The following is a 13,999-nucleotide window of genomic DNA, read 5'->3' as shown; positions in this document are numbered from 1 at the left end:
AGAACTGTTGTGCAAGGGCTGATCCTACAGAGCAGGATTCACTTTAGCAGGGCTATGGTGCATGCCAAGACTGCCCTTTGGGTGTGTTGTCCGCAAAGGCAGCTGATAGGTGCCCTGGCTTGGTCCAAGCCAGTCACCAGGAGTGCCAGCTCTGGGTCCTCCTCGGAGGGGCTCCTCCATTGGCCAAATTGAGCCACAGACTGTACCCTGCCAGAGGCCACGTAGAATGAGCCACAAAGCAATCCACAGATGACTGCCACCTGTGCTTGGCTTGGAGATGGCTGGGAGAGGTCAAGCCTCGAACTGTTGCTGTCACCATTGCTGGGTTTGGGGCTGCTCAGCAAGAGTTATGGGGCATGCTGAGGCCAGATGCTGCATGTTTGGGTGTTGTGAAGTTTTGAGAGACTTCAGGAAAGTCAGTAGTATGAGCCAAGACAGGCCATTTGTATGAAAAAGCCACTGGAAGCAGCTTGGGTGGGCCCGCAAGTTGGGTGCAGCTGGTGTCTCAGAGAATCACCAGGGTGGAGCAGATGAATCATGTTAACCAGTTGATGGAGATTCAGATATAGCAGCTGCCTGCATCCTCATGCTGGGTGGGAGGAAGGCTAAACTAAAGAACAAGGGCTTCTGCCACCACTTCTGTCTTGGAGAAAGCTGACCCTCCATCTCTCACCCTGAAGCCAGAGAATTCAGTTTTTTCCCCTATGTCCCTGGCACCTTTCAAGTTGCTGTCCCAGCACTGGAGCTCAGAGCAAATGAGTCTGTCAATGAGGAAGACCATGTGTGGGCTCTTTAAGAGGAGAGTCTGAGACTCCAGCAGCCTTGCATCTCACTTAGCCACAATCTCGCCTGGTTTTCACAACCAGAAGTTACAGAGACTTTTCTCCCTGGCACTGGAACCCTGGACTGGGGAGCCTGGTGTATGGCTGGGATCCTTCACTCCTCAGGGAGTACCTCGAGGTATCCCTCCCAATTTTTAACTGCCACATACAGGTGTAAAACCAGCCCATTCCATGTCACCATCCCTCCTACCAGTCTCAACAAGGCTTCTTCTGTATGTCCTTAGTTATAGGGCTTTAGTTCAGCTAGACTTCAGGTGATTGTCATTGATGGTTGTTCTGTAGTTTAGTTGTAATTTTGATGTGATCATGACAGCATGCAAACAGAGCGTTTACCTATTGTGCCATTTGACCAGATTTTTTGTATCAGTTTTCATAAAGTATAATTTACATATAATATTCATCAATTTTAAGTGTACAATTTGATGAGTTTTGACAAATGCATATAGTCGTGTAATCATTACCACAATCAAGAATGAGAACATTTCCATTGCCCTGGAAAGTTTCCTCCTGCCTTTTTGCAATCAATTCCCTCTTCTCACATCAAAGACTGATCTGCTTTCTATCACTATACTTTTGCCTTTTCTAGATTTTCATAAATGGAATCATACACTTTGTAGACGTTTATGTCTCTTTTTTTTAACTCAAGACAATGCTTTTTAAGATTCACCTATTTCTTGATATATAAATATTTTGTTCCTTTTTATTGCTGAGTAATATTCTGTTGTATACATACATCACAATCTGTTTTGCCAATCACCAGATGATAGACATTTGGATTTTTTTCCAGGTTAAAACTAATATTTTTCTTTTTTTTTTTAAAAAAAAAAGCTGCTGTGAACATTTTGGAACATGTCTTTGTGTTTACATGTTTTCATTTCTCTTGAATAAATACCTCAGAGTTGAATTGCTCGGTCATATGGTAAGTGTATGTTTATAAGACACTACCAAACTGTTTTCAAAAATGGTGGTACCAGTTTGCTTTCCTATCAGCAATGCTTGAGAGTTGCAGTTACTCCACAGCCTTGCTAACACTTGGTATTATCAGTCTTTTTAATATTAGCCATTGTTGTGTGTGTGTAATGGTATCTTTCTGTATTTTTAATTTGCATTTCCCTGAACACCTATGGTCTTGGACATTTTTACATATGCCTATTTGCTATTTGTTTATATTCATTGTTGACATGTCGGTTCAAACCTTTTGTCAAGTTTTAAAAAATTGAGTTGTCTTTTTGATGAGTTATACTAGTTTCCCTGAAAATAAGACCTAGCTGGACCATCAGCTCTAATGCGTCTTTTGGAGCAAAAATTAATATAAGACCTAGCCTTATTTTAATATAAGACCTGGTCTTAGTATAATATAATATAATATAATATAATATAATATAATATAATATAATACCAAGTATAATATAATACAATATAATATAATGTAAGACCCGGTCTTATATTAATTTTTGCTCCAAAAGATGCATTAGAGCTGATGGTCCGGCTCGGTCTTATTTTTGGGGAAACATGGTATTTATATATATACTGGATAAAAGTGCTTTGTCATACATATGTTTTGCAAGTATTTTCTCACAGTCTGTGGCTTGCTTTTTATTTTCTTAGTACTGTCTTTTGAAGACCCAACATTTTATTTTATTTTATTCATTATTATTTTTTAATTTTATTGGAGAATATTGGGGAACAGTGTTTCTCCAGGGCCCATCAGCTCCAAGTCGTTGTCCTTCAATCTAGTTGTGGAGGGTGCAGCTCAGCTCCAAGTCCACTCTCTGTTTTCAATCTTTTAGATGCAGGGGGCGCAGCCCACCATCCCATGTGGGAATTGAACCAGCAACCTTGTTGAGAGCTCATGCTCTAACCAACTGAGCCATCTGGCCGCCCCTCCAGAAGCTCAGCAGCAGCTCGTTGTCTTCCATCTAGTTTTGGAGGGCGCAGCTCACTGGCCCATGTGGGAATTGAACCGGGAACCCTGTTGTTCAGAGATCATGCTGTAACCAACTGAGCCATCTAACTGCCCCAAGACCCAGCATTCTAAATTTTTATGAAGTTTATCAATTATTTTTTTAATTTTAAAAGATTGTGCTTTTTGTTTCCCATTCAAGAAAATTTTGCCTAGCCCAAATCCCTAAGATTTTCTCTTATATTGTTATGTACTGTGTTTCCCTGAAAATAAGTCCTAGCCAGACCATCAGCTCTAATGCATCTTTTGAGCAAAAATTAATATAAGATCCAGTTGGAATACTGTTTGGCGGTAAAAAAAGATGAAATAGGACCATTTGTGACAACATGGATGGATCTTGAGATTATAATGCTAAGCGAAATAAGTCAGACAGAAAAAGCAGAGAACCATATGATTTCACTGATATGTGGTATATAAACCAAAAACAACAAAAGAACAAGACAAGCAAATGAGAAACAAAAACTCATAGACACAATAGTTTACTAGTTACCAGAGGGTAAGGGGGGAAGGGAGTCAGCAATGAGGGTAAAGGGGATCCAATATATGTTGATAGAAGGAGAACTGACTCTGGGTGGTGAACACACAATGTGATTTATAGATGATGTAATACAGAATTGTACACCTGAAATCTATGTAACTTTACTAACAATTGTCACCCCAATAAACTTTAATTAAAAAAAATATATTTTTATACATTACGTATTAAACATATATTATGTATATATAAGATCTGGTATTATATTTATTATATTATATTATATTATATTATATTATATTATATTATATTATATTATATTATTCCTGGTCTTATATATACCGGGTATAATATAATATATATAATATAATATAATACAATACAATGTAATGTAAGACCCGGTCTTATATTAATTTTTGCTCCAAAAGACACATTAGATCTGATGGTCCAGTTAGGTCTTATTTTCAGGGAAACAGTAGTAGTTTTATAGTTTTAGCCCTTAAACAGGGTGCCAAAAAGAAACGAAAACTGTATTAAATTTGTAATACTCAATATATACCAATAACAAAAGATGAATACAAGTCACATTTGATTTTTGCAATTACAAGAGGTGCTCAAAGTGGTTACCATCAGCATCGAAACACTTCTGATTATAGCAAACTACTGCTTGAGCATCGTTGACCAAAGTGTCCACTTGCATACCTTCACGTGCCATTTCAAATTCTTCACAGTACCATGCGTCTCAAACTTATCACAAATGCATGCATTTGTTAGGTGTGTCGGAGGTTCTGTTGCATACTCACACCTCCATTGTTGTTGTGTTTCCACAACGTTCTCGAATTTCAAATACCACTTCAAAATGGTCATGCGCTCCTCGAATGACAACTGTGCTTCTGCCATTTTCTTTGACTGTCCTGCCTGCCGAATGGTAATGCTGTCATTCATTTGATTAATGCCGTCTTTTGAGAAAGCATCAGGTTACACATTGCTACCATAATTCAATTCAACTTCAAAAAGTAATACATAGATAACATCTCTTAAAATTTGTATACATTTTTTTTGGCACCCCTGGTATTTAGGTCTATAATTCGCTTTAAATTAATTTCTATATATGTTGGCTCACTTTTTTGTGTGTGATTATTTGTTTGTTCTAGCATCATTTTGAAAAGATTACTCTTTCCCAAATGAATTGCTTAACAGCTTTGTGGAACATCAGTTGACCATATATATGTGGATATATTTCTGCATAGGTTTTTTGATATGCATATCTTTTTATGCTAATACCACACTGTTTTGTAGCTTAATAGTAAGTCTCGGAATCAGGTAATATCAGACCTCCAACTTTGTTCTTTTATGCACTTAATAACAGCTTCAAACTACATGAAGCAAAAACTGATATAACTACAGGAAAAAAAGAAAAATCCACAATTATAGTTGGTGATTTCAATAATTGATAGAAGAAATACAGAACATCAGTAAGGATAATGGTAGACTTGAACAATACAGTTGATCAACTTAACTTTACTGACATTTATAGAACATTCTAGCTAACAACAGCAGAATACACATTCTTATCAAGAACATTTACTGAGAAAGACCATCTTTCTGGGTCATAAAACAAGACTCAATACATTTAAAAGAATTGAAGTCATACAAAATATGTTCTCTAGCTACAATGAATATAAAATAGAAATTACTAACAAAAAGATCTCTAGAAAAATCCTTGATAATTTTGAATATAAATAACCCATAGAATCAGGGAGAATGCAAAAGGGAAAATAGAAAGTGTTTTGAACTTTATGGAAATGAAAGCACACCATATCAGAATTTGTGCAAAAAGAAATTAGCACAGCAGGCCTGACATTGCTGTCCTTAGAAAGACACACTTGCAAGGTTAGCCTTTGGCTGGAATCTCAGAACTTGGATTGGGGCAGGGGGCGGGGGGAGAAAGGCTTCCATCATCCTAACTGATAAGAGTAGCTCACTGTGCCCCTGCTTTCCTTCTGAAGTCTGGAATTTGGGTACAAGCCAGTCAGAGGGTGCTGCCTGTAACCAGCTTCCCTGGTTGGCAACATTTCACACTTTTCATTATAACTTCTTGCTGGGGGGATTAGGCATATCCTCTGTCTCCACTAAGAAAGAACTTTTGGAAGATTGTGCCTGGTTTCCTCTGGACTTCACCTCATGTACCCCTTTGCTGATTGTGCTATCCTTTTGCTATAATAAATCATAGCATTGAGTACGGCTGTATGCTGAGTCCTGTCAATGCGTCTAGGGAAGCATTGAAATTGGGCGTGAACTTGGGGACTCCCAACACACTACTGAAGCAGTACTTGAGAAATTTATAGCACTAAATACTTTTAGTAGGAAAGAAGAAAAGTCTCAAATCCAAGGACCTCAACTTTCTTCTTAAGAAACTAGAAAAAGAAGAGCAAATGAAACGCAAAGTAGTCAGGAGAAAGGAAACAATAAAGATCAGAGCAGAAATTAATGAAATAGAAAACAGAAACACCATAGAGAAAAATCAATGAAAACAAAAACATGTTCTTGGAGAAGACTAGTAAAATTGATAAACTTCTAGCCAGACTGAATTAACCAGGGAGAGATTTCTATGATTTTTTAATTGCCAAATACAATCAATAAAACATAATTAGTCATGTACCTACTTTTCAAGACTAAAACTTGTTTGAATAAAGTAATTATTCAATTAACAAAAAATTTTTCGTTAAAGTTTGCAGTATGACAAATTTTATGTCATTAAAATTTCAAATGACAACCAAATTTAATTATGTAATTTTTCTATAATAAATCAATTGAGAAAAATAAGGCTGCTTATATATTAAAGAATGATGATATTAGCCAGTTCCTAAACTTTTGAATATTGTGTTTGAGAATTTGAGGTTCCAGGTAAAGCAAGTAAGCCACGTTGACTGACTATAAAGGCAAAAATTCTTAAAATGTATTATTTATTCTTTTTGCTACTTTGAATATTTCTCTATTCCTTGACATTAAAAAAAGAAAATTAAGAGAAATTCTTTCTTTGCATCATTCCCTTTGTTGCTTTTCTGCTTTGAAATAGCAACCTTGGCTGTCAGTCAAGAATTTACTAAGCGGTAAGTCCATTGTTCTTGCCAGGGGGTTAAGTCAACTTACTGAATGTTTTCCACTCAGGAGTGAGCAGAGAATGTATTCTCTCCACAGTACCCACTCCCAGCAACTTCTTGGTGCCTGGCTACATCTGTGTAGTTTGTCTTCCCTTGAAGCTGAACAGGAAACTTCAAGGTAAAATCTTTTTGGCCTCCTAGAATCTTCTTTAGTAGAAGTCCTCCTGATTTTGCCATAAAAGAATTCCCAAAAGGGAGAGAGAATATAAGATATGACTACCAATTAACTTTTGCCAGTCATAATAATTTTGAAGAATTATCATTCTTTATTTAATGAGAGAAAGAATCTAAGTTTTAATAAAGGGTGTTGAGGGACCATGATGTAGTTTGCCTCCTAATTCTTCACTCCTCCCTCTACTGTCTGTTTGATCAGCTTTTGAATGAAAATATCTGGGGGCTGAGGGTAGAGATTATTAGGTTAGAAATATTTGCTCCCCACAGGTGACCTCAAAACCTAATTTATAGCATGGAAGATAATCTGGTCAAATAAGCAGTGTCTAAGACAAAAGTATAAGAAGTAATGAAGCTATGATGGCCTGAATCATATTTGATATGCTTTAGGAACTATAGCCAAATCTTTGAAAATTAGTTGTGTTAGCAGAGTATAGTGGCAACTACATACATGCCTGCTTTATTTCTTAGCATCTGCCTTGCTAAACACTCTTACCTGGTGTATTTCTGACCGGAAGCAAATTAGTCTTGTGGTTCTAGGAAGAATCAAGTGTTTTTAAGTCAAACATGGATTTAAAACTGAACCTCACTACTTACTAGCTGTGTGACCTGTAAGAGAGGATAATACCTACCGTGCAATTGTTCGGTGGATTGTATGAGATAGCATGTAAAATATTGAGTATAGCACTTACTGCATAATAGATGGCCAAGGAATGCCAGCTTGTTTCTTCACTGTCTCCTGCCCTAATCACATCCCTGAGAGCAATCTGGTCTTTACCTTTTCTAATCTCTGTGTGTGTGTTTGGGGAGAAAAAGGGGTGGGGGAGAGGGGAGTGTCAGGTCAGTTAAACATAGGGATTAATGAAGTAATTAATTCATTCAACATATATTTATTGATTGCCTACTATGGGCCAGGCACTATTTTAAATAATGGATACATCAGTGAACACAAAAAGATCCTACCCTCGTGGAGCTTACAGTCTAATTGGAGGGAGTGGTATAATGGAATGTGGTGGAATGGACAATAAGCTATAAACATGATAAATAAGTAAACCATATATTATATTTTAAAATGATACATTTTTTTTCTCCATAGAGAAGAGGTAGAGCAGGAAGTTGAGGTGGGATGGCAGATGGGTTCCAGTTTTTAAAGGAGTGGATATGATGGTTGGTTCTCCGTGAGAATGACATTTGAAGGGAGATTTGAAGAAGGTGGAGAGGTTAACTGTGTACTTACCTGGGAAAGCACATTCCAGACAGAAGAAAAGGCCAATGTAAAGACCTAAGGTGTAAGGCCTGAGATGAAGGACTGACACAGGAGGCCGGTGTGGCGGGAGCACAGTGAGAGAGAGTAGATGGAGAGTTATTTGGGAAGTGAGATAGAGCCTGCAGTACATGCCAAAGTGTAGTCTTGGTTTTTACTCTCAGATGGTGAGCGATTTGAATGGTTTTGAGTGAACAGGTGACATAATCCCAGTTCTGTTTTAAAGGGACACTCTGGCTGCTGTGTGAAGATTGGACAAGAGGATGACCTGCTGGAGTCCTGATGAGAGATGATTGGCTCGCAACAGCGTGGCAGTAGTTGAGATGGTGAGACGTAGTAGGCTTTTGGATATGTAATTTGAAGGTAGGACCTCAGGATTTCTTATGTGTTGGGTGTGGGGTGTAGGCGAATAGAAGTCAAGGATATGCCCACACTCCTGAGTGTGGAAATTTTCTGAAGTTCTGAGGATCTTACACTGTGGGGCTGCCACCTTTTAGTTCAAATGCAATTTTAGTTTGTCCTTTTCTTCCTCTCCTTGCTTCTAGGTGAGTCCACTATGCCAGTAGCAAATCTTCCTGCTTAATACATTTGCAGATAAACCCAGCAGGTCCTTTGAGCTCAGATAATCCATGCACGGCTGAGGAGCTAGATGTGCAGTCAGTGTGTGAAAACAGAAATAAACAGTGCAGGATTGTGTGTCATACATTCCTTTAGGGATTATTAGACTGAGACAAACACACTCATTCAGGGATTCCAAATCATTTTAAGCAATGGAAAGACGGATGGTTGATAGCACTTTATTTTTAGTAAATCACTAAAGAGAAATTTTTTCCCCAGGAAGAGCCAGGCATGCTTGAGCATAACCTTCAAATGCCCTTTGCAGATGCAAGGAGGGAATAAATGGTGATGAGAAGAGAGAGATAAGAGCTTTATGTTGCCTTGCCTTCTGTTGTGGCTCTATATACAGGTACCAAAAAAGCTGCAAGTGTGAAAAAAAAAAGAAAGAACTGTATTAGAGTACAGTCTCATTGTCTTCACTCTTGCAAAAGCAATTGGAGTTTGTTATTTGATTAATAAGAAACGGTGAATAAGCATCTAATGCAATTTTAAAGAATGCCCACTCTGACTTTTGTAGTTGCCAGCAAGCAAAATAGGGCATTTAAGGAAATAAAAGCTTTTAAAAGCTGCTTTAAAAGATCAACATGAAGAGTTAAGCTATGTAGAGTTAAGAAAGGAGTTCTTAACCCGTGGTCCATGAATAAGCTTCAGAGGATTTGTGAATGACCCACAATTGTATACAAAACTTTGTGGGCAGGTGCATGTGTACATCTTCCTTTGGAGAAGATTCATAATTTTGACAGCTTTCCAAAAATGTTAAAACTCACAAGTTATAGACTCCAGGCAGTGACCTTCTCTTGCTTATGCTCATGAAATTTAAAGGAAGCCCCAAAGTCTAAGCACCAGGGACACTGATATTCTAGGATGTAAAGGTGCCCCGGGATTTGTGCATCATGCAAAGCTTCCAAATGTGTGTCAGGGGTGTGTGTGTGTGTGTGTGTGTGTGTGTGTGTGTAGAGGGCAGTATAGCTGGATGACTGTTATGTCAGTCCTTGATCCAGCCTCTTGGATACAAATTTGGATCCTCTGTGGAGAAAAGGCTAAGTGAAAACTACAAAGAGTATGTGGTATATTCCTTAATTTGTGATTAACCTTGGGGCAGGGATAGTAAAAGTAAGATAGGTATTAAATAGGATACCAGGGATTTTCCTACAGAAAACGTCTCTCTTTTTTCCTCTTGGATGGTAAACAAAAGAATCCAATTGTTAAATACAGCAATTGAACCAGTAGTAATGAAACCCTCACACTTTCAGGTAGACCAGTGGAAACATTAAGCCAATTTAAAGACCTCATTTCACAGGTTGTCAGTGGTTACTGGATTGTATAGTCATGGGACTGGTGGTATAAGATTATTTGTGATCTATTGTACTATCACTGTGGCCAGGAGAATGGAGTGCTGATTGGCTCTGGCCTGGGTTTTGTGCAATACTCTGCACCTAACACTCTCCAGAGGAAAAGGATACCTCGTCTGGCTTAAAGACAATCAGGCCATCCTCTATATCTTCAGTTAGCTTCAGTACTACACAAACTATGGGGCTGAGAATGGGGAGAAGGTTTTCCAATGGAAATTTGGCCCATACTAACCAGAATGGCAACGGATACTGGGCTGCAAACAAGGATTTTACTATTGCTCTGGATTCCCTCTGCAAAAGGTGCAAATGAACCTACCTCATACAGATTTGCAGCATTGACGCCAGGCATTTTATAGGGCAGAAATGATGTGGCAGCATATTCTGGCCAGGCCCATTCTACCCATGGGATTAATAGCAATGCCTACAGTGATAGGCAGAACAATGGGGGCCACTGCCAGAGGGAGACTTCAGCGCCACTTACAGCAATGATGACATTGGGAGTAGGGTCGGCAGCAGAGTATCTCCAAGGAGATCTCAAATTTATGAGGAGACTCTAGGATCCTGGAAGAGCTCTGTGGCTACTCCTCTCTGAAATCACAGCGGGAACTGCTGCCAACAAACTGGGATCCCAAATGCAGAAAGGATAATTAGATCTCCGGGTGGCAGGGGCAAGTGGCTGCACTTCACCATCAAAAGCAGGATGGGTGTGGGTACGACAAAGGACAGCAGGGCCAAAGCAGCTATCGGAAGAGTCTGACTCCCAGAGTCCAGTGATGTCAGCTAGTTGAGTATGGTGTCCCTACAAGACAATTAGAACGAGAATCTATAAAATTTTTATTTGATCAGTACAAGCAGAAAAGTTATAGTTGAAGTATAACTTGAGTCACCAAAACAGTCACAGCCCCTCAGTCAGTTCCCAGGCATGAGCTGGTTTATAGCTGCAGAACCCCTCGAATGAAGGGGAGGCTGTGTCCTCTTGAGGACGGACTCTGGGACACCGCTAAAACCTGTGACTCTTTCTCCCAGTCTTCCTGAAACGGACACACAACCTTTAACCAGGTGACTGTGCATTGGGAAAAAGGAAATAATCAGACCTTTTGGGGATTAACGTACGCTGGCTTTGAACTAACACTAATTCCAGGAAATCCAAGATATCACTTTGGTCTACCAGTCAGAGCAGGGGCTTATGGAGATCAGGTGACCAATGGAGTTTTGGCTCAGGTGTATCTCACAGTGGGCCCAGTGGGTCCCCAAACCCATCTTGTGGTTATTTTCCAGTTCCAGGATGAATAATTGGAATAGACGTACTCAGCAACTCCCAGAATCCCTGCATTGGTTCCTTGTGGAGTGAGTGCTATTGTAGGAAAGGCCAAGTGGAAGCCACTAGAACTACCTTCCTATGGAAAATAGGGAACCAAAAGCAATACAACGTTCCTGGAGGGACTGCAGAGATTAGTGCTACCATCAAGGACTTGAAGCATGAAATGGTGGTGATTCCTACCATAATATACCTGTAAAACTCACCTTTGAGGCTGGTGTAGAAGTAAGGTGGATCTTGGATAATGACAGTGGATCATCGCAAACTTAACCAAATGGTGACTGCAGTTGCAGCTGCTGTGTTATATGTGCTTTAATTCCTTGAGCAAGTTAACACATCCCCTGGTACCTGGTTTGCAGCTGGATTAACTACCAAAATACATTTCCAACTAATTTCACTTTTTCTTTGATTACTGTAGCTAAATACTGTATTATTTGAGCAGTTCAAGATATTTAACTCTCACCAGACATACTCATGAGAGTGACATCATCCTTACACCTTGTGTGGAAATCTCTGGTACATCACCGTGATGCCCAGGAAAGACAGGGTGACCTGGATGTCCAACTACTTTCTGAAAATCATCCAACTTCTGGATGATTATCCAAAATGCTTCACTGTGGGAGCAGACAAGGTCAGCCCTAAGCAGATGCAGCAGGTCTGCACTCCCTCCCCGGGAAGGCTGGTGGGCACGGTGGTGCTGATGGGCAGGAACACCATGACAAGCAAGGCCATCTGAGGGCATCTGGAAAACAGCCCAGCTCTGGAGAAACTGTGGCCACATATCTGGGGAATGTGGACTTTGTGTTCACCAAGGAGGACCTCACTGAGATCAGGGACATGCTGCTGGCCAATAAGGTACCAGCTGCCACCCATGCTGGTGCCTCTACTCCTTGTGAAGTCACTGTGCCAGCCCAGAACACTGATCTGGGACCTGAGAAGACCTCCTTCTTCCAGGCTTTGGGCCTCACCACTAAAAATATCCAGGGGCACCCTTGAAATCCTGAGTGATGTGCAGCTGATTAAGACTGGAGACAAAGTGGGAGCCACGAAGCCACACTGACGGACAAGCTGAACATCTCCCCCTTCTCTGGGTTGATTATCCAGCTGGTGTTTGACAATGGCGGCATCTACAACCCGGAAGTGCCTTACATCATAGAGGAAACTGCATTCCCGCTTCCTGGAGGGTGTCTGCAATGTTGCCAGCGTGTGTCCGCACACTGGTCACCCAACTGATGCATCAGTACCCCTTTTCATCATCAGTGGATACCAGCGGGTCCTGGCTTTGTCTGTGGAGACTGATCACACCTTTCCACTTGCTGAAAAGGTCAAGGCCTTCTTGGCTGATCCATCTGTATTTGTGGCTCCTGCCCCTATGGCCACCACCACCACTGCTGCTCCTGCTGCTGCCACAGTCCCAGCCCAGGTTGAAATGAAATGAGTTTTATAAAGTCTGAAGGTTGTTCTCCTTAACAGAACTCTATCAGTGACTTTTAGCAATGAAATTCAAACTCCTGTGAATAACAGATGTGACTCTTTTTAACTGTCCTCTGCAAGGTCTTCCCTCTCAAATCTCTTGCTCCCCACCTTACACTCAGAGCTCCATTCATACCAAATTATTTGCTCCTTCCCATGCATGCCTCACATTTTCTCTGTATTGTTTACTGATTCTTGCTCTTCCCACTCCCAAGGTGTCACACTCCCATGTCCTGTTATTTTTACATACTCAAATCTTACTCATTGTTTAAGACCTACTTTAAATATTATCTTCTCCGTAAAGCTTTTTCCAATTCCCCCAGATGGGAATAGTTTCTTTTTTTATTCTGACCTCCAAAGAATTTTTTTCTGGGATGCTCTTGTTTATTCCTTTGTACCTTATTATATTCATTTGTATATATGAGTTTTCTTCTTCATTTTAGAATGCAAGCTTGGTAAGAATAAGAACTCTGTTGATACATAGTAGGGAACCAATAATTATTTGTTGAAAGAATGTAATAAAGATATTACAGCTAAAGCTTGAGGAGGAAATATTAATAAATTTGATATCTATTATACTTCTTATATCAAGTTTAATTATCTCTCAAGAATCTCAGGAATGTGTAAAAAATAGTAATCTGGTATGATAGAGGCATAGTAATGGGAAAAGAACTATTTCATGTCATTGGATTTTAAAGAGGATATATTATTATCACTCAGTGTTTGCATCATTCATTGCTTTGTTCAATATGCAACAGATAATTATGGAATGCCTGCTGTGTGCCAGGCACTGTGCTAGTCTTAGGCAATACACCAATGGATGACACAGACTTAGTTCTTGTCTTCTTAAAGCTTAAAGTATTGTGAGATGGACAAACAATAAAAAAGTTAATATGCAAATAATTATATAATTACAAATTCTAAAGAAACAAATTGGATTTGCTGACTAAGCATAAAAGCAGGAAAGCTCCTGCAGAATGATGAGGCTACCAAAAAAGTAAATACATTTTTAGTTTAAAAACTTTAATAAGGAATATAATGACATGGTTGAAAATATTTCAAATACAAAAACATGTTTAGTGGCTTCACCACTGAGTAGCTTTTCACTGGAAACCTTTACATTATTTAAAAAATTTTGAATCCTGTAAGGGTATTTCCTATTCAATATCTGTCATCTACATGCCCAGTTCTCAACATCTTGCTGTTTCCAATTGTGGTAGCAAATGGCTCCTAATGATCCCTGTCTTCCGACATTCATGCCCTTGTATTCCCCTCCCTTTGTATGTGGGCGGGCCCTCATGACTTGCTGTGGTGTCACATGATGGGATGTCACTTCCATGATTAGGTAATAAAAGACTG

The 13,999-nt window shown here is 39.6% G+C and overlaps 1 pseudogene; it reads left to right on the top strand.

Annotated features, from left to right (window-relative positions):
- Positions 1-6,458: 6,458 nt before the first annotated feature.
- LOC117030622 (60S acidic ribosomal protein P0-like) lies at positions 6,459-12,996 on the top strand (annotated as a pseudogene).
- The last annotated feature ends 1,003 nt before the right edge of the window (positions 12,997-13,999 follow it).

Source organism: Rhinolophus ferrumequinum, chromosome 11 (assembly GCF_004115265.2).
Source record: "Rhinolophus ferrumequinum isolate MPI-CBG mRhiFer1 chromosome 11, mRhiFer1_v1.p, whole genome shotgun sequence".
In the NCBI taxonomy this organism is placed as follows: Eukaryota; Metazoa; Chordata; class Mammalia; order Chiroptera; family Rhinolophidae; genus Rhinolophus; species Rhinolophus ferrumequinum.
The sequence above is the reverse complement of the archived record's forward strand: the minus strand, read 5'-3'. Positions and strand labels throughout refer to the sequence as shown.